The sequence below is a fragment of the Manis javanica genome, chromosome 14 (genome assembly GCF_040802235.1).
Source record: "Manis javanica isolate MJ-LG chromosome 14, MJ_LKY, whole genome shotgun sequence".
In the NCBI taxonomy this organism is placed as follows: domain Eukaryota; kingdom Metazoa; phylum Chordata; class Mammalia; order Pholidota; family Manidae; genus Manis; species Manis javanica.
This window is the reverse complement of record NC_133169.1, coordinates 63,464,427-63,485,385: the sequence shown is the minus strand read 5'-3', so window position 1 is coordinate 63,485,385 and position 20,959 is coordinate 63,464,427. Positions and strand designations below refer to the sequence as shown.

The window sequence follows — 20,959 nt, the reverse complement described above, 5'->3', positions numbered from 1 at the left end:
TAGGACAACCCTGAAATACAGCGCTTCTGCAGAGCAGAGAAACAGTAAAACAAAAAGCAATGCATGGAAAGGGAAAAAATATTTGCAGACCATCTACCTGGCAAGGAATTAATCCCCCAAATACATATATGCAATGTAACAACACAAACTAAGCAAAAAAACATATAAACAAAAAGTGGTTTAAATATAGATATCTGCAACAAAATGCAAATAAAATGAGGTGTCACTTTATGATCTGTTAGAGGGCTAATCCCAATAAAATGAGACACTAAGTGTTGGCAAGGATGTGTGGAGAAACGGGAGTCCTTGGTGGGAATGTAAATTGGCACAGCCCGTGTGAAAGACACTGTGGACATCACTCAAAAAATTAAACTACCATACAATTCACCAATCCCACTTCTGCCTATATACCTGAAAGAAATGCAAATATTGTATTCATTTCAGTACTACACCCATAACCAAAAAAGATGTGGAAACATCTAGATGTGGAAATCCTAACTGTCCTTCAGTGAATGATGGAAAAAGTGTCCTTCAATGAACGATGGACTTCATATGCATAATAGATATATATGTAATGAAATATTATGCAGTTCTATAAAAGGAAATTTTGCCTTTCTCAATAATTTGGATAGACCTTGGAGGCATTATACTGAGTGAAATAAGTGAGACATACAAAGAATAGCACTCTGTTTTTATTTATATGACGAGTCTAAAGAAGCTGAACTCACAGAAATAGAGCATCAAATGTTGATTGTTGGGTCTTGGATGAGGGAGAAATTTGGAGTAGTTGGTCACATGGAACAAATTCTCAGCTGTAAGACAAATAAATAAAAGCCATTTATCTAATGTACAGCATCATAACTATAATTAACAATACTGTGTATATACTTGGGAGTTATTAAGAAAGTAGGTCATATTATCACTACACACACAAATCATAATTATGTGAGGACTTAAAGGTGTTAACTAACCTTACATTAGGAACAATTTTTCAATACATTTGTGTCTATAACATTATACACCTTAAGTCTACTTACGTTTTGTTTCAATAATACCTAAATAAATCTAGGGAAAAATAATGCAAGAACAAAAGGAGACACACGATGACAATTTCACTGCTATTGATACTAATTTTGATCACTCGCTTGAGATGATAGCTGCCAACTTCTCCAGGCATAAGATCAGTACTAGGTGGGAAGATACCTTGATACTAGATATCTTGTTAGACTGAAAGTTATCATTCCATTTTTTAATCCCTAAAGTTATTTATATGCTATACACTCTCCTGAAATTCTGTGCAATGTGCTTAGTGATTTTTTTTTAGTGAATAATACATTTTTTATTAAGTTATCATTGATATACACTCTTATGAAGGTTTCACATGCAAAACATTGTGGTTACTACATTCACCCATATTATAAATTCCCCCCCATACCCCGTTGCAGTCACTGCCCGTCATTGTAGTAAGATGCCACAGAGTCACTACTTGTCTTCTCTGTGATACACTGTCTTCCCTGTGACCTCCCCACACACCATGTGTACTAATCATAATACCCCTCAATCCCCTTCTCTCTCCATCTCCACCCACCCTCCCTCTACCCTCCCCTCCCCTTTGGTAACCACTAGTCCCTACTTGGAGTCTGTGAGTCTGCTGTTGTTTTGTTCCTTCAGTTTCACTTTGCTGTTATACTCCACAAATGAGGGAAATCATTTGGTACTTGTCTTTCTCTGCCTGGCTTATTTCACTGAGCATAACACCCTCTACCTCCATCTATGTTGCTGCAAATGGTAGGATTTGTTTTCTTCTCATGGCTGAATAGTATCCCATTGTGTATATTTACCACAACATCCTTATCCATTCATCTACTTATGTACACTTAGGTTGCTTCCATATCTTGGCTATTGTAAATAGTGCTGCGATAAACATAGGGGTGCATGTGTCTTTTTGAATCTGATATTTTGCTTTCTTTGTGTAAATTCCTGAGAAGAGGAGTTACTTGGTCATATGGTATTTCTATCTTTAGTTTTTCGAAGAAGATCCATAGTGATTGCACCAATTCGTATTCCCACCAACAGTGTAGAAATTTTCCCTTTTTCTCATATCCTCGCCTTCAGTTTTAAATGTTTGTAGCAGTGGAAAGTGTTCATATGATGTCAGATTCTATATACTTTTGAAATTAGAGCCAAGACAATTTGCTAATGTGGAATGTGCAGTTAAGAAGAGATCCAAAAGAAACAACAAGTGTGCTTTGCTCTTCAGGAGGCAGGGATCTAGGGATCCCTGCACTATGGACATCATGCTTCTCCACACCCCTGGGGAGTCATACAGGAAGGGGACCCCTGAGACCTGACTGTTGTTGGAACACCACTCTGTCTCTCCTGCCTGTGTGCACAGCTTCTCCTGGTTAATCTCCCTTTGGATGTATGTCACAACATGGAGCCTTGTAAATCCCTAAATGTATAAACACATGGCTCTGTAAACTCATTTTTCTGCCCCATATCCACTCCTTCAGAAGTGTTAAAAATCTTCCATGCCATCTGGAAATTATTAACCAGCAAAATCCTTTAGATTTTAAAACTTTGCCTTGAATGTCCATTCAAACATCATCTCCTTAAAGCACGGGGCTTCTCTGAGAATACATCCCACCCTGAAGTCCTCTCAGATGGTGTTGATATGACTCTGGAAGAAGGACTTGCTGCCTAACTGAGGTCAGCAGACATGCTCAGGTATCACCATTTCAGGACGTACCTGGGGAAAAGCAGTCCGTGCCCTGCCATAACTGCCCACTATGACTGAGCAATGTTTGGATGAAGGTACACCACGTAGAAAGTGCTGGCTCTGAGCCCTAACTGGATGATGGTTCATGACCTTAGGAGTTCTCCAGATGAGATTCAAACTGACCACCACTCAATGGAGGGCAAGGAAAAACTAAAGAAAGAGGTAGGCCACTCCATGTAGATGGGTGGCAGGTTTGATAAGCAAATGAACTTATACATATTGTTGTTATTGGTAGGCTGCAAGAAGAATACATCTCTCTGCCTTCCCACCAGTATCCTAAAAGTGTACACAGAGGTCTTAATGGGCTTCAGGAATTTATAGGCTCTAGATAGTCTCAGTAACACTAATCTGTCATGGCTGTATTCTTGAATCAGCTCCTACAGTGGGAAGGTGAAACAATCTAAGGAGAAGGGAGAGAGAGGAGCCTTCCACTTCCCAGTTCCAGCTTGTTCATCAGTAGTGGTTATGCCCTTTCCATGACTGCCTCCAACACTAGGCAGGGAAACGCTTTGCTGACTCACCTCCTGCCCAATCCTGCTTCTTTCTAATTCTTTTCACTGGAGGTGTTGATTTCTGAAGCATACCCAACTCAATTAATATCTGTGTCCAGGCAACCCTACCTGCAACACAGAGGATGTTGCCTTCTCTTTCACCCCCTTCTATCACTCAGTCTAAGGAAGAGCATGTCTGCCTTGCTGTCCATCACCAGTTCTAGATTGTTCTCCCTGCTTCTTCCAGGGGTGATGGGTTGCTTGAATTTTATGTCATAAGCCTATACTTCCTTCTCACCACTTTGTTGAGTCATTTGCCCTCCAAGATTCCCCACCTGGATGGTCATGCCCAGTTTGACTTCTCATTGTCATTATCCTAGACAACATGAAATATGAGGAATGTGGTATATGATTAATGTAATTATTCTCAGAATTATATATTTCAATAACTGAATTTTTATAAGACCAGTATAATTTAATGCACATTTAGAATTAAATTCTTCAGTTCCAAAGAAATTAACTGCAGTGATGGTGTGATTTCATTTAATTTATTAATGCTTCTGATAGGAGCTTTCAATTATGATATATTTTAGTCTTACTTCTGAAAGTAGAATTTTCTCAAACTATCATGTACATATTTTTAAAAACTTGAAATTTTTTGCAGAATAGATTTTATAATTACCCTTAAATGCTATACAAAATTGATGTATCTTGATTTTAACAGTATTGTTATATCTGTAATATTTTTGGTGTGCTTTTTATAAATAATGGATAAATTATATTGTATTTTTTTTCTTTCTCTACTGAAATTATTCTAGTTTCATCATATATTAGATCAAAGATATTTTTACATATTTAATTCTTCTGAATATCTTTATTGTGTTCATGTAAGTTTAATTATTAATGTATTTTAAGATAGATATGCGAATTGAAGAGAAAAGGGAGTTCAAATAAGAATTGAATCATGTACACAGTCTTGAATATTTTAAAGATATAGCAACTTGGCTAGGATATACACACTACCTTTGCTATATTATTCTGCGATATGAGAGTTTGGAAGGTTTGAAAAAGAAGTGACCTGGATTATTTTAAAAAATTGTTAGTCTTATCAATAAAACCAAAAAAATGTGATTTTCTTTGGCAGGTTCAATGTATTAAGATTTCCCTCTTTTAAAACAAAAATTCTTGCAGGATATTGGAGGAGCAAGTAAGTATATGGGAGGGGAAAATGATGGCAGTGTGAGAAAAGAAGCAGAAACTTCCCAAAACCACATATAACACAAAAATAGAGCAAATACATCTAATCCTGAAAAAGCAACCCAAAGATGACAGAACAGACTTTCCACAACTGTGGGAAATAGAAGACGTCACAGAAAAGGATAAAGTAGTGAAGCTGCCCTCCGGCAGGACCCAAATTCCCTAGAATGTAAACATGAACCACTTTTTCCTGCAGACATCTCCTTGGGCAAGAGAAACAAAAGCAACAATGTACAAGTGGAACTATACCGAACTAAAATGTTTCTGCACAGGAAAGTACACCATGAGCAGGAAAAAAAAGGCATCCTATAGTATTGGAGAATATATTCATAATAACTTATCCAATAAGAGTTTAACACCCAAAATATACAATGAGCTCCCTCACACATCTTAACACCCAGAAAACAAATAACCCAAAAAACAAATAACCCAAATACAAAATGGGTGGATAATCTGAACAGACACTTCTCCAAAGTAGAAAATCAGATGGTCAAAAGTCATGTGAATAGATGTTCCACATCACTAATTATTAAGGAAATGTAAATTAAAACCAGAAAGAGTTATCACCTCACACCAGAAAGGATGACCAACATCCAAAAGACAAGAAACAACAAATGCTGCAGAAGATGCAAAAAAGGGGAACCCTCCTTGTTGGCAGCCGCGCTCAGAAAATAGCGCCCCATGCAGGGCAGCCGGAAGGCCCCGAACTTCCTAATGACAAATCATCCCACACCACTAAACTACATGCTAATTGCGCCTTGGCATAAGGACCAATGAGACCCACCAAATGGTTATGCTAATAAGGCATATGGAGCCGCACCAACCAGGTCAGAGCATGAGAACTATATAAGCAAGCCTCTCCTTCCCCTCTGGGTCCTGCCCAACTCATTTGTTTCACAAAGAGCTGAAGAATAAAGCTTTCTGCAGAAGAATCCTGCTGTTGTTGCGTGCTGTTCTTGCCGGCGAGGACGGGGCGCGCGACAAGTGGTGCCGAATCCCGGGAACCAGAACATCACCGGCACAGGGAGGACCCTTCAGACATCTGGAGAGGATTCAGAACTGCAGGTCAGAAGAAAGCCCGGAGGGGTAAGTTCCGAGAGGCCCCTGCTTTTTAGGATGATGGTTGATGGTTCTCTGTAAATAAGGAGGCACCATGGGGAATGCACCGTCATTAGTCACGGCGCTGCAGACAGCTCTCAAAGAGCGAAACTTGAAGGTCTCCAGCAAAGTCTTAGGATCTTTTGTGAAGGAGATAGACCGTGTGGCCCCCTGGTTCATTTGTTCAGGGTCCCTCTCAATCCCGAGCTGGGACAAACTGGGGAAAGATCTTGATAGAGAGGAGGAGGAGGGTAGCCTGAGGGGAGGCACCAGGCCCCTCTGGAAACTGATTAGAGCTTGTCTGCAAGATGAGAGATGTGAAAAGGTAATAAAAGAAGGTCAGAGAGCATTGACAGATATCCAAGAGAGCATGTCAGAAACGGAACGGGAAACAGAGAGCGCGCGCGGCCGAAAAAAGGCCACAAAAACGAAGGTAAAGAAACCTCAGAGTGAGGGAGAAAGCCCGCCTAGGGCAAAAGCGAAAGAGCCCCAAGAAGCGAGTGACGATCGCCTCGGAGAAAATAGTAAATACCCCTGGAAAGAGTTGAGGGACCTCCAACTCTCCAATAGGGAATCTGAGGAGGAATTAACGTCCGCAGAGGAAGGGGAAGAAAATAAAACCACAGAGTGTAGAAGTAAGGGAACCAGCAAAGTTGAAAAGCGGACCAAGGAAAAAATGAAAGCAGGGTGTCCCCCGACGCCCTTTGCCCCGCCACCTTACGTGAGTGGCGCACTCTCCTTTTGCCACCCAGATACTCTTCAGGCAATTAGACAAATGTTTCCTGTATTTGAGGATAACGGCGTATGCTCTCACCAGCCCCTGAGCCATAAACAAGTTAAGGAGTTAGCAGAATCCGTTCGGGCTTATGGAGTCAGTGCTAACTATACCATAGCACAAGTTGAGAGATTAACAGAGACAGCCATGACACCCGCAGACTGGCAATATGTAACTAAGGCATGCCTTTCTAGTATGGGGCAATACATAGAATGGAAGGCATTGTGGCATGATATCAGCATGACCCAGGCACGCGCAAACGCGGCCGAAGGACAGCCTGCATGGTCATATGATATGCTGACGGGCCAAGGACAGTGGGTAGCCGACCAGACCGCCTTCCCCTTACAGGTATATGCACAAATAAACACGTGCGCCGCCAAGGCATGGAAAGCCCTCACCAACAAAGGAGAAGTATCAGGCAATTTGACAAAAATTATTCAGGGGCTGAGCGAGCCATTTTCTGACTTTGTCGCTCGTATGATGGAGGCCGCAGGCAGAATATTTGGAGATCAGGAACAAGCGATGCCCCTGGTAGAGCAATTAGTATTTGAACAATGTACCAAGGAATGCAGACAGGCGATAACACCCTGGAAACAGAAAGGGATACACGCTTGGTTGAAAGCCTGTAGAGAAATAGGAGAGCCACTCACCAACGCGGGCCTAGCCGCAGCCATATTACAGAGCCACAAACAAGCCAGGATCACTAACAGAAGTATTAAATGCTTTCACTAATCTGTCACGAGGCCTGTCCCAGTATCTTTCAGGAAACTGGTCCCAGGACTTTGATGGAGCACTAGAAGAACTGCGGCGAGAAATTATCCACATCAACTCCACCCGTCTAGATATCTCCGTAGCGGAAGGACTCTCTTCCTAGTTCCTCAGAGCTCTCTCCCACGTCAAAGAGTGGGCGGGCATGGCTGGGATGGGCGTGTTCCTGCTTGGAGGTCTCATGCTCTTACTCTGGTTGTTATGCAGACTCCGCAACCAACATAAGCAGGACAAGGTGATCCTTGCTCAAGCCCTAATGGCGATAGACGTTGGCGCCTCTCCCCAAGTGTGGCTCAATATGCTTAAGAAGGAAGCTCAGCTTTAGCTTGAGGTAGCTCTTGCACCCTGAGCCCATGTGGCACTGCACCAGGCCCGAGTACCTCAATGCTTAATCACAGCTTTCTTTAAGAAGCTCATGGTGCAAGAGGGTTGAGAAAAAGGGTCCAAACCCTTTGTACCAAGCGGTCCCAACGCCAGCCAGAGGATGCGAGGCAAAGCACTGCAAGAGGTCTTGGACCCCTCTGAGAGGCATGCCTGACTGCATAGGGGTAGATGCCCAGAACCCCTCTCCAAAAAGGGGGCATCAGGAAGTATGATGGAGGTCAGGCCTCTGTCTCCGCCTCTGCTGGCAAGTTCCGCCTTGAGCTTCTGTTAGACAAAAAAGGGGGAGATGTTGGCAGCCGCGCTCAGAAAATAGCGCCCCATGCAGGGCAGCCGGAAGGCCCCGAACTTCCTAATGACAAATCATCCCACACCACTAAACTACATGCTAATTGCGCCTTGGCATAAGGACCAATGAGACCCACCAAATGGTTATGCTAATAAGGCATATGGAGCCGCACCAACCAGGTCAGAGCATGAGAACTATATAAGCAAGCCTCTCCTTCCCCTCTGGGTCCTGCCCAACTCATTTGTTTCACAAAGAGCTGAAGAATAAAGCTTTCTGCAGAAGAATCCTGCTGTTGTTGCGTGCTGTTCTTGCCGGCGAGGACGGGGCGCGCGACACCTCCTACACTGCTGATAGGAATATAAAGTAGTTCAACCATTGTGGAAAGCAATATGGAGGTTCCTCAAAAAACAAAAAATCGAAACACCATTTGACCTGGGAATTCCACTCCTAGGAATTTACCCAAAGAAAACAACTTATCAGATTCAAAAAGACATATGCACCCCTATGTTTACTGCAGCACTATTTACAATAGCCAAGATATGGAAGCAACCTAAGTGTCCATCATTAGATGAATGGATAAAGAAGATGTGGTACATATACACAATGGAATACTATTCAGCCATAAGAAAGAAACAAATCCCACCATTTGCAACAACATGGATGGAGCTAGAGGGTATTGTGCTCAGTGAAATAAGCCAGAGGGATAAAGACAAGTACCAAATGATTTCCCACATTTGTGGAGTATAACAATGAAGCAAACCTGAAAGAACAAAACAGCAGCAGACTCACGGACTCCACGAAATGACTAGCGGTTACCAAAGGGAAAGGATTGGGGAGGGTGGGTGGAGAAGAATGGAGAAGGGGATCAAGGGGTATTATAGTTAGCACACAATATAGATAAGTCATGGAGAAAGCAGTATAGGACCGAGAAGATAAGTAGTGACTCTACAGCATCTTGCTCTGCTGATGGACATTTATTGCAATGGGGTGGGGAGGACTTGATAAGATGTGTGATTGTTGAAATCACAATGTTGCTCATGTGAAACCTTCATCAGACTATATATCAATGATACCTCAATTTAAAAACCAAAAAGAATTCAGGAAAAAAAGTTCATTTCCTATTAAATTCTTAAAATGATTTAAAATGTAGGATCTATTCTGAACTCTGAATTCTAGTGCATTTGTCTATATGTCTGTCACATATGGTTGACCACTGTACCTTTCCAGAAAGTTTTAAATAAGGAAGTGTATTCTTTAATCTTGAATTTTCTCCTAATTTTTCCCTGACTATTCTGGGTCTTTTGAATTTTTACATTGAAACAAATGGAACGTATGCATATCCATGAATTAATAATGTTATTGGTTTATCAATTTTTAGAAGAAATCCAAGTGGAATTTAACTGAATATGTAAATCAATTTGGGGAATGTTGCCATCTTAAAAGCATTATAATTTCTGAATTCAAGAATTTGTTATTTTTCCCTTTTTCCCAGTTTTTAAATTTCTGTCAACAATTTCTTTTATTTATCTGAGGATAAGATTTATACTTGTTTGGTTAAAATTTTCAATAAAAAATTTGTAATTTTTCTGTTCTAAGTTGAATGGTATTTTTAATTTCATTTTGTAATTTTGATTGGTAATGTGTATAAATCCCTTTATTATTTTTATGTTGATCATGTACTGTGAATCCTTTCTGGATCCCATTTCAAAGATCATGCAATTTTAAAATAGGGATAATTTCACAATTTATTTTCAAAATAAGGACTACAAAAATTGTATATAATGGCATGTTTTTGGCAAAAAATTTGCTGTAACTATTTAATATATTGACATATGAAATATATACTTAAATAAACATATATGTATATAAGAGCAATTCCTTATAATATTGAATAATTTTTTTGAATGTGATTAACATTATATTCAGTAAATATTAACCTTCTCTGAAGATAGCTTGTGCCTTTCGTCTTCAGAACCTGGAAGGTAACTGCTAAGACCTTCAACATCCTGTCCTTAAAACATATTTTTTACATAGAATCCTTAAGACATGCCTGGTCATTTATTCAAATAATTTGATTTTTGGCAGTAACTTTGAACCACACACAGTAGCATATACACATATAAAAGAACTACAGGCTAAGGTAAATCACACAGGTAGTTATTCATACCTACATGTCTCACCTGAAATAAATCTTTGGAAACCAAAGCTTTGGTGATCTTCCCTTGTTGAAAATATTTCATGTACACTACTGTTATTTCATAATACAAACTTTTCATACTATATATTTCATATAAAATATTTTATGTAAGATATTGTTGCTGGGATCATAAGTTATGTAAATTTGCACCTGGAACACTCCTGGGCTCTTGCCTATGTGTCTCTTCTTTTTAATGTGGTCATTTTAATCTGTATCTTCACATTTTGATAAATTTTAATGAGCATAATGGCTTTTTGGAATTATGTGCATCCTTCCATTGACTAGATGAACATGAAGGTGATCTTGGGGAGCTGGTGTCAGAAGTAGGATTTCCCAGAACTGCTCTGACTCACTGAAACATGGCCAAAGAATGGTGTAGGCAAAGGAAGGCTGTAAGTGCCACTGTTGATGAAATTTAATGCCTTCATGACCACTGTGTCTCCCATTCCATCTGACATGTGATCATTTATAAATGTAAAAGTTACAAATAAAATTCAGAAGTTATACATGCAACTCTATCACACAAGGAAATAAAAATATCAAGAAGCTGTATATTAAACAATGCCATGTTTACTTTTGTCTCTAGTATCTAAAATGAAAATAAAGAAGAATGTACACATTAGGATCTTTGGGGCCAATCTTGGATGTATCCAGTATGAATTATAGCTTGTAGTCAGAAGTCACCACCAAAGGGACTCATCCTGTCAAGGTATAAATTTTTAGTTATTTAGAAATGGAATGAATAAAGTGATAATTGACTGATTCAACACAAAGGATTTAAATTAAAGCTTAATTGTAATTACAGGTTGGATGGAATGGTAGGAGGCTCTGCTTGTCTCCTAACATTGGAAAGTCACAAACAAATCTGATATATTTACTCCAAAATGAAAGAATTTAAAAAGAAAGAAGAAAAAGGTATTAATAAGAAACCCAACATCAAATCACTTGGGCAATGATTCTTCAAAAATTTAAGGTGATGATTTATGAAAGGGTCCCTCTCCCTTGATGAGGCACTGGCTTGGCACCCAAGGTCTTACATACATGGGCAAATTGGCTAAGGGTTGGAGAAAAATCTTTTCTGAAGATATATGACGTGTGATCACAGTTTGCTCTGAATCCAAGACCTTCTAGTGAAATCCTCATGGTGACTGCATTTAGGTGGTGAGAGTGTTGTAATACAATGACTGATAGGATTAAGGTGAAAGTGGATGAAACTGGAATACTTGAAAGACTTTATATAAAGTGGTTGTGTTTCCTTTATCTGAATATATTACGGAAATGAGTATTTTCAGCTATTATTGACCAAACATGCTGCCTGGGACCCTGTACAACTGCTAGAACCCACCCAGACTGTTATAGGAATGAGTAGGGAAGCTGTTGAAAGAAGAGACCACCATTTTAGTTAATGGAAAATAAGAAGAACAGTGTCTAGACAGTTTATTTGGATTTTGGATGGTACAACTTGTACATCATTGAATACTGTCAGATACTATCAACAAAACTATGCAGGAGAAGGCTACATGTGAGTGTGAAGCAGAACAAAGGTGAACTATACCTCAAAAGCACAATGTTGGCCTTCTTCTTTTTGAGGATGGGTCCCTGTGATACACCCACATCTGCAAAACATACTCTGCAGATCGCACCTTATGACAAATGCATGTGGGCACAAACCAGCAACCTTTGGAATATGAACTAGAAAATGTTCACTTGAGGGACAATAACTAGCTGGCCCACTGACTTTAATGAGAATATCTCTCTATGACTGAAGATCATAAAAACAAATGCTGAAAACTAACAGTCATAATGTCCATTCTTATGGTGGAGAAATAGTCAGCAGGGCATTTTTCTGGTGAGTTCCATGGTAAAATGGAAATTGTTCTGCAAGAACCTGTCAATGGGAGAATAAAAGTCCTCATCATATTCACAAATAGAAGATATCTTTTCCTCTAGGAACAACTATGGAACATCTAATGAGCTACTGAGTCCTGTTATCAATGGACAGTACCCTTCAAATATTTCTGCATTGATAAGAATGATAATTAATGATGGCTATTGATGTGATGGCACCTGGTTTAGAAGGTGTACATGGATTTAGGGTCTGGTAGTATTATGATTCAGAAGAACAATGGAAAACTAGACTACTATAGAATGCCCATATGGAAATTGTTCTTATGGAAATTTTTCTTCAATGTCTTTCTTCAAATGGGAATTTAAGGGGTGTATTAACGTAGAACAGATACATGTGCAGGAGGAGGATCAATTCCAATACGGAAGTTGTTTAGGAATATCAGGCGGGATGCTGATACTCTCACTTGACGTGACCACCAGGGTCATAGAATGTCTACACAAGGGGACCTGTATCAGTGTGGATTGGGCAGATGGTCACCATATTTTTCTCATCATTTCTTAGATATATAATGCCAACAATTCTGTATCTCAGGGAGGAAGAATATAGATGTCACAGGGAAGATTCCTGGCAAAGAAGATACTGCACAAAGATGTCACTCAGAACAGATTCTGGAAGGCTGGGAGATGACAGATGGGACCTGCCAGGTATAGAAACTTGTTTTGGATGTGGCTTTGCATACTCAGTGCTAGACGCAAATGCCCAGATTGGAACAGAATATGTTGCAGCAGCAATGGTGTAAATAGGTCATATCAAATGAACACATCATGTTGTGTATCATCTTCAGAGTAATTGTTTGATAGACAATTGAAATGCTCAGTTGAAGCACTGGTTTTATGAATCTAGGGAAACAGAGGCATGCAGAGAAGTCCACACTCATTTGCAGGTTTGTGCTCACATTTAACAGGAGAAGCAGGCAAGGATCTCCACTAGATAGAATCCTCCATTTTACTGAGACATTTGTGGAACAGTGTGAAAAGAAAGCTGGCATGGTTGTTTAATTCTTCCTATACATCCTCAAATTTCCTTCTTCCCCACCTCACCTAAACATTTCTGTTTCCATCTGATGCAGTGGTACCAAAATTAGGGCTACACATGTGGGTGCCAGAAGAAAGAATGTCCTTCATAATTAAAATTTAACTATAATTTTAAAACTTCATGTTAGATTTCCTAAGTGCACGGTGGGGTGGTTAAACTCCCACCCCTCTGGCAATATTGAAGTTGAAAGTAAATGTAGTTACATTCCCTGTTGAATGAGATAGCCATGAATTCTCTCCCTATGGAAGCCTATCCCAGTTAAATGAGAATGGGCTGAGGAGGAAGAACTAGCTAAACTAGCATTACTGCCAGCAAACTATGCAGAAAGTTTGCTGAAATTGAAATCTGAAATCTGTTGCAAAGGTAAAAATGTTAGAGTAAACAGGATAAATGGATAGAATTAGAAATTGTAGTTTAGGGAAACTGAATAAAAAGGTTGTATAATGAGGAAATGCAGTATTTTATTTCTAATATATTAAAACCTGAGAAAAAGAGGTAATGCTGTATCTTACCTCAATTGCACTTGATGCTCTAGGATGGACCCATGTGATACTGTGGCTTTTATAACCTGGGACATTAGAACTAAGGCCTGCAATCCTGAGTGACATTGCTCTGGAAGGAAGCCATTTTGGTCCTTTGTTATGATGATGCACTTCATCAAGTGTTTAGGTAGATTAGACAAAACCTAAGGCCTCCTAAACATGCAATGTTATGGAAAATGTAAGGACTGAGCAAGAACTCTATTTGTAGATAATCATCAGCTATTTTCTTTGAAAAATATTTGCATACAAATTTATAAGTTACAAATAGTGGTACCTCAACGAAGGAAAAGAGATACCAAATTAGAAAAAGCTATTAAAATATATGAATTGCTTTTTTATGATATATTAGCTGTCTGAAAATACATCCCTACCCTACACTAGTTTCTCCATATACTATAAATATTCATTCTGAAACTATTACCCTGTTAAATAAATGGTGAATTAAATTCAGATGCTCAGACATACGATTATTTTGCAGTAAGAGTGTCTTGACAAGGGACTAAGGCATAGCATGTGTAATAAACAATTTACTTTGGTCAAAATGAAGGACTTACCTTGTCCAAAGAAAATTGTAGTCCTTTTCTACTGAACACTGAGAGGTAGCTTTTAAGTCCTTGGATTGTCCTTCTTAATAGAACTATATTGGGTTGCCTGGGAAACAGGACACATCAGTGGGTGTACTCTGACCAAACAGCGGGGGACTTGGGCCACTCAGTATCAGTTCCTATAATCCTATAAGTAGGATTCAATCATTTGTGAATCTATGTCTCTGGAGAGTATTGAAAAACCACTTCTCAGTTTTTTTCTCCATTCATAAGTGGAACATAATGGCCAGAGTGTGCTGGAGTAGGGTATTTCGCTCCCCCAGGTCTGTTAAGTTCTGGTGATACCCCACTTGTTTAGGGTCTGGTTAACTAGTGTTTCACAAGGGCAGGCCTTGTTAAGAATTACAGGGTGTTCTGTTTGTTTCTAGATGGTTGCTTACTTCCCTCCCTTCATGATACCTTTTATAGATACGGTAATTAGTCTTATAATTTACATTAATATTCATGCTTTTATTCCATGTATGGGTGTTGATCTCAATGTTAGGAGACAGAAATTTTGAAATGTCATGGAGTCACCACTAGCCTAGAAACAATTTCTATGAATGGGTGCTCTCTCAAGCTTTACAAAACCCATATGGTAAGGAAACCTCTATAAATAGACTATTATTGGCCTAACTAATGTCAATGGACTGAACAAAATGTCTACAGGAAACAAGGTGTTGATAGGCTTTCAGGAGGCTATGATTACTACTTCCCTTCAGGCTTGTCAGAAGTACAACTTTGCCCTCCAGAGATGGATCACCAAATAATTCAGAGAAGCCCAGTGCTTATTTCTCCATATGGTTTATAATAAAAATATGGCTCTGTGAAAGGACTTTCTAGATCGTGTTCATTGAAGAACAACTTAATGGTATTGGACTTGACATCTGTGTGTCTGCCTGAGTGATGTGCAAAATAGAGAGCTCCTATCTCTGTCCTCAGGTATGACTGTGATCTTATTGCTCATTCTTTTATGGGAATATAATTTTATTTTTGTATCTCATTTAAGAAAACTGTAAAATCTCCAATGTATAGTAAGAACATTCAATATCATTACCATTTTTGTGTTTTCCTGTATCCTGAATCTTTCACATTATCAATTACTAAGCACTCTACAATGTATACATTTATATGAGGTGTCTGTAGAGGTTGACATACTTTCCTTCCACTCTGTAGGTCTAATGGTTGGATCTCATAAAGAAACTGACAGCAGTTGACTTAACAGAGGAAAAAACATGCACATTTATTAATATTTAAAATTTAAATTCAGACAGGTATCACAGAAAAAAGTCAACACCCAAAAAAATGCTGGTATTTGAGAGCTTTTATGCCATCTCTTCATAAGCATCTTTAACTTCAGTAAACCAGTGCATATGAAAATCTTATAGCATATGAGGATCATTTAGCTCTGTTTCCATTTTTTTAACATCATGTTTTCACTTTATGCATCAACTACAGGTCCCTGTAGCACGCTGGCAGGTGCAGAGAACCCCACCGTCTTCACAGAGTCCCTCCTCATGGACATTTCCAGTTCCAGGGAGCTCCAAGTATTGCAAGGTTTAATATTTTAGTGATTGATATGGGTGCCCTGGCTGGAAATCTTGTGACCTTCACTGTCATTGTGATGGATCCATGTCTTCATTTCCCTATGTACTTCTTTATAGGCAATTTATCTCTGTTAGACTTTGGTTACGTCTCAGTTACTCTTTCCAAATCCATCATAAATTCCCTCATGGGTAGTAAACTGATTTCTCTCACAGAATGTGCTGCTCAGACTTTCTTATTTATAATATTTGGGTCCACAGATTTCTTCTTCCTTGTGGTCGTGTCCTATGACCGCTATGTTGCCATTTTCCTCCCTCTGCACTATGGACTCATCATGACCCCACATCGGTGCACATAGGTAGCAGGTGTCTCATGGGCAGGTGGGCTGGCCTATTCTGCTGTCCACACAGGGACCATGTTCAGGCTCCCCTTCATAAAGTCCAATGTGATTCACCAATTTTTCTGTGATGTCCCTCAAGTTCTTAGCATCTCATCTCATGATGTGCAGTATTCTGAGTCGGTGGCCCTGGCTCTGAGCATCTGCATTATCTTATTCTGCTTTGTCATCTTATTCACCTCATATGATCACATCTTTTCAACTGTGCTCCACATGCATTCTGTGGAAACCTGAAACAAAGCCTTGTCAACCTGTATCCCCCAGATCGCTACTTTCATTCTGTTTGTAATTTCTGGATTGTTTGCTGACCCAATTGTATTGGGTCCTGTTGAGACAGGGACCGTGGGTGTAGTCAGAGTAGGGTGAGAGCCTCCAGGAAAAGCAGGATGGAATATTTACAGTCAGAACAATGTGACAATGGGCAAAGAAGTCCCTATTGAAACTCTATGTTAAACATTAAGTTCTGGAACCATTCTTCAGTGAGGTCCGTTACTATTCCCCAGATGGGGAAGAGTGGCACATGTTCAGTTATGCTAATCTTTTGTAGCCATGTGTAATATTCACTTTAACATACTTAAAGGCCCAGGCCTATGTGCTGTCTTTCCTCCTTCAGATCTGAGGAAGTGATTTTGCAAACTGAGCAACTAACTTAGCCGCAGACCCAGCTGTAGGCAATGTGGTAAAAGGCAGGAAGAATTTCATCTTAAAGATAAGATTGCATTTTAATACCCAGAAAGTTCAAGAAGCAGGATTCTTTAACAAATAGACAATACCTCAGCCCACCTTTGGGGCTGGGTGGGCAGCCTTTTGATGTGCTCCAAGACCAAGGCGCCAGTGTCCTAGAGAGAAATCAAGGCACGAAATTAATTATGCTAAGTTAATCTTTAATATTAAGGGACCACTTTACAAGTCCACACCCCAAAGTTTTTTCCATGTTCTCGAAAAATCCTCAACTGCCTATAAAACCCTTAGACAATGCATCACCACGGGCTCCCTTGACCCCTCCTGGCGTGAGCCAGGAGCTCTATTTTCTCACTTTATTTCTAAATAAAAGCCTGTACCTTGCTCTCCTACCTTGAGTGTTTGTGAAGCTCAATCTTCAGCTTTGTGAACAAGAACCCCGGCATCACTGTCTCAAATGAATCAACGATTCAAACTCTGCTCATGGCCATGTTCTATTCCATGATCTCACCCTTTATAAATCCCTTTATTTTTGGCCTGAGGAACAGGGAGATAAAGAATGCTCTACGCAGTATGTTCGAAAGCACTTTCAATTGCAATTAAAGAGGTATTTTTGTTTGACTTGGGGAATTATTTCAAAAATCAAAGTGGATAAAAAGAGTGCCCATAAAAAATTATCCCCAAATTAAGGTAAATTTATAATTTTAGTTATATTATTATTTGGTACAGTAAGGTATATATAAATAGGCTATAGTTAATCAAATAAAGAGAATATTTCCTTGAGCAAATTGTATTATTTATTGTATGCATTGTGCTCTTTTTGAGTGCTAACATTAGTAGTAAAGAGTGAATTTTTCTTTTGTCTCACCATACTCATTTTGTTATAAATAAACTAAGGTCGAAAGATGATTAATTTCCCCATGTACATGTTGATTTCAGTAGCACAGGTAGGATTGAAACAGTCCTCTTTAACTCTGAAATACACCCTAACTCTTCTCTTTTCCAATATGTAATATAATCTTATTGCTTATTTTTCCATATTTGTACAAAAATGTATTTAAATATATATATATTCACACAAAAATAAAAACCTACACTTATAAACAGGTCCAATCATATCATTAAAATGCACAACATAAAGTCTGTTTCGTAGTTTCCATGAATAAGCCAGCAAGTCATGGGAAGGAGGGGATGATTTATACAGCACAGGAGTGTCCCGGCCCGCGGGACGAATGTGGAGTGTGCCGGAGACACCTGCAGAAATGAGACAAGCAAGGGGCACAAAGAATGACCAGCAAGACAGGATGTCTGATCAAGCTGCACAGTTTATTGTTTACAGGCTCAATTTATACAAGTAGCAAGTAAAGGGTGGGTCAGGAGATAATTGGACCTTAGGTGGCGCTGGCGGGGAGGTGTAAAAGGGTGATTGGGTCTTGGTTGGTGCCGGCGGGGACGGAGGACCCAGAAGAGAAGCGGGGAGTTCGCCGTTTTGGGGGCGGGGGAGGTGTTTTCACACATCCTCAAGGTCTCCCTATTTTCAGAGTGAGGAGTCTTGGCCCATATTCAAGGACAAGATATGTTTTTGTGAGCAGGTAACTTCCAAGGACTGCACCGGTTGCTCTCAAGCTTGTGCTTTCCCATGCTGCGTTCAGACGTGGGAGAAGGGACATAGCCCCGGCTCCCAACACAAGAGGAACTCAGAAGTAACTGCCTTGCATCCATAAAACAGTTGGAGATAATCTGTAAGTTCATTTTTTAAAACTATAATCTAATCATTTAGAAAAACAAAGAGTAAGAAGATGGCTATTAGGCTGCTGCCTCCAGCCATTGCTATTCCTGTCCAGGGGATATAGATGGATGAGGTACAGGGAATGCAAAAGTTGTCCCAGGAGAAGCTAGTAATGATGCAGAGAGGACACTAAAGCACTGATTTGGACACACAATGCATGATACCTTTCAGAGATAAAATATATTTTGTTTTAAATACTCTTAAAAACTTCACAGGCATGTACTGCTTATATAATGTTTTATTCAGTGTATAGTTGAATAGTATTATTCAAGGAATGGCACATGAATTTACTCTTAAGATAAAAGCTGTTTCTATTTCCATAATGTCCAAATATACAGATAACAATAGTCTATTGTAAGAATGGAATCTTTCATTGAACAACATATGACAGACATGATTCAAGGTCCTGATTGATTAAACTCACAAGCAGTTCTACATCAAATATAATTGTTGCATAAGAAGTCATGTTTTTTTTAGTTGTCATGAAAATGTTTTACTGATTTTTAGTAATAAAGATGGAAAGAAATTACACTGAAGTGTTATTTATCTCCATGTTATGCAATGAAGACAGTTTTTCCGCTTTATAACTGCGATTTATTTGAAAAATTCATAAACTTTTGCATCTATAATCTGACTGTTAGGCAGAAAAATAGATATGAGCAGGGTGGAAAGAGAGCAACAGCCAGTAAAGCCCACTACAAGGGACACAAAATGTTAGCCAGTTAAACTAGAAACACAGAAAAGACTAAGAGTTAATGAATTAATCAGTTGAACCTCAGAAGGTCAGGAGCAACTTGGCCAGAATATTTGAATAGTCCTCAGATAAAGAAATGTAAATGAGCCCAGCCCATGTCTTCATTGTGTCAATTAGATCATGCCATTGTAAGGTTTACTTTAACCTGCCAAAATGCCCACCTATAAACAGCATAATAAAGACAAGAAGATTCCACCTTAAAGCTGGAACTGCATTTAAAAATCCAAGAAGTTAAGAAGTAAGATTCCTAACAGATTCTCTAGCAAACAGACAATAACTCAGCCCACCATGGAGGCAGGGAAGGCTATGTTGGTTGATAAACTCCTAGACCAGGAAGCTGCTATCCTGGGAGGGAATCAGAGCAGTGAATTTCTTGTGTTAAGTTTGCAGAATTACCCAGAGGACTGATAAGAAACTTAATGTCTCATCAAAGATAAACATCTTGAGACCAATTAGCAAGTCCAGACCCCTAGCCCTTTGTAACATTCTTGAAAAATCCTTAAAAGGGCACACCCCCAATCTTTCAGCGCACCTCTCTCCGAGGTCACCCACACTTTTTAAGCGCATAGACTTTTTCCCCATCTTTCAGGGTGTGTCTCTCTCTCAGAAGTAACTCCCCTTTCTCTGAGTGTGCACTTTCTCTCTCCACTCTTTCAAGGCACTGGTATCTCTGAGGTCGCCCACACTTTGTAAGTACATAGCCTTAAACATTCACTCTCCAACCTTTCAGGTCGCCGCTCCTTCATGAGGTCATCTGCACTTTTTCTCTATTTATATAACTAACTTTAAATCAAACTTTAACTCTGCTTCACTACTGGGTCTTCCCTTCAAGTCTTTGTTGTGGCAGAGACAAGAACTGAGGAAAATAAACAGCACCCTCTTAACATGACAGTAATTATTTTAACAAAAGAAGTGTATAGGAAAATGTGAGTGTGTGTTTAATTGTAATAGATGCTACTATACAATTAATGTCAAACTTTGCTTTTCTTAACTCAAATGATGAAAATATCTGAAAATAAATTGTTTGATTTATTCTAAGTACTACATTGCATCGTGTGGCACACATCACATTTCATTTATTTATTTTCTAATTCAGAGTACATAAATAACTGTTCTAACCCCAGCTCATCCAACTATAATCCAATAAGTAATCTGTGGGTAAAACTGTCATATTTCCAGAATCTCTCATTTGGCTTTAGTGCATCTGCATATCAATAGGTGTTTCTAAGGGGTGGAGACCATTAGTCTAGCTACATGTCAGTACTTTATTACAAGGGCATGTGAGGGTTAGTCTGGATCAGAGAGGTACTGTGGGAGCTCTCTTCTGCTGAAGTCTGGTATAGAGATAAATGGGATGATTGCTTGTAAGAAATAAATGGCTTTCTTAACTTTATTTCTCCCTTTGACTGATTTCAGTTTCAGAAGCATTTTGCCCTGGGGACTTTACCCCTGGAGTTACATTTGGAGGTAGTTGGCAGGACCTACTATAAAGGAGTGCAGAGAGCATCAAGAGTCAGGAAAAAGAACTAATAAAACTTAGGTAAACCTTAACAGCAGACCATTCCGGAATAGTAAGAGATTCAATGTCTAAACTTAGAGAGAGGCTAGATCAAAGGAAGAGAGAGCGAGAGGCCAGCCAAGGGCTATTTGAATCCTGGTTTACTAAATCCCCATGGTTTACAACCCTG

The 20,959-nt window shown here is 39.3% G+C and overlaps 1 long non-coding RNA gene across 1 annotated transcript; it reads left to right on the top strand.

The window, feature by feature from the left end:
- Positions 1-5,180: 5,180 nt before the first annotated feature.
- On the top strand, positions 5,181-8,122 carry LOC140846183 (uncharacterized). Its single transcript, XR_012125096.1, has 2 exons — positions 5,181-5,613; positions 7,155-8,122. It is a non-coding gene; the product is annotated as an uncharacterized lncRNA (long non-coding RNA).
- The last annotated feature ends 12,837 nt before the right edge of the window (positions 8,123-20,959 follow it).